The sequence below is a fragment of the Phalaenopsis equestris genome, unplaced genomic scaffold, assembly GCF_001263595.1.
Source record: "Phalaenopsis equestris unplaced genomic scaffold, ASM126359v1 Scaffold000002, whole genome shotgun sequence".
NCBI classification, from domain to species: domain Eukaryota; kingdom Viridiplantae; phylum Streptophyta; class Magnoliopsida; order Asparagales; family Orchidaceae; genus Phalaenopsis; species Phalaenopsis equestris.
This window is the reverse complement of record NW_018164444.1, coordinates 18992219-18993190: the sequence shown is the minus strand read 5'-3', so window position 1 is coordinate 18993190 and position 972 is coordinate 18992219.

The following is a 972-nucleotide window of genomic DNA, read 5'->3' as shown; positions in this document are numbered from 1 at the left end:
TCAACTTTAAAATCTTCTAAGTTTAATCCAACCTAAACAGTACAACTCAAGCCCTTTTAAGCCTAACTTGACAGACTTAGTCCCACATGAACCCCACCATGTCTAACCTAACTTAGATCTAGTTCAACTTGAACCCAAATAGGTCTGACCTAACTTAGACCTAGTTCAACTCAAACCACCTTAAGTCTAATCCAAATTTGACGTAGTTTAATTCAAACAACCCTTTGTTCTAACCAATATTAGACCAATTCAACTGAATCTACGGTTCAACCCGACTTTACTTGGGTTAACCTAATTCAACTGATCTACCAGGTCAACCCAACCTAACTTAGTTTAACCCAATTCAACTGAATCACCACGTAAAACCAACCTAACTCAATTAATCCAATTCAACTAAATCTCCAAGTAAACACGACCTAACTATGGTTAACCAATTCAACTAAATCATCAAGTCAACCCGGTTATCTTGGTTAACCCAATTCAACTGAATTACCGGATCAACCCGACCTAACTTGGGTTAACCTAATTCAAATAAATATCTGGGTTATCCCAACCTAACTTGAGTTAACCCAATTCAAATGATTCATCTGGTGAACCCAACCTAACTCAGGTTATCCCCATTCAACTGATCTACAGGGTCAACCCGCCCTATCTCAGGTTAACGCAATTCAATTGAATCACTGGGTCAACTCTATCTAACTCAGGTTAACCTCATTAAATTGAACATCTAGGTCAAACCGAGCTAAATCAGGTTAACTTGACATAACTCAAGTTAACCCGACCTAACTCGGGTTAATCCAATTCAACTGAATTAGCAGGTCAACCCAACCTAACTCGGGTTAATACAATTCAACTAAATATTTGAGTCAACTCGACCAAATCAGTTCTAACTTGAGTTAACCCAATTCAACTGAATCACTGGTTAAACCCAACCTAACTAGGGGAAACTAATTGAACTGAACCTCCGGGTCA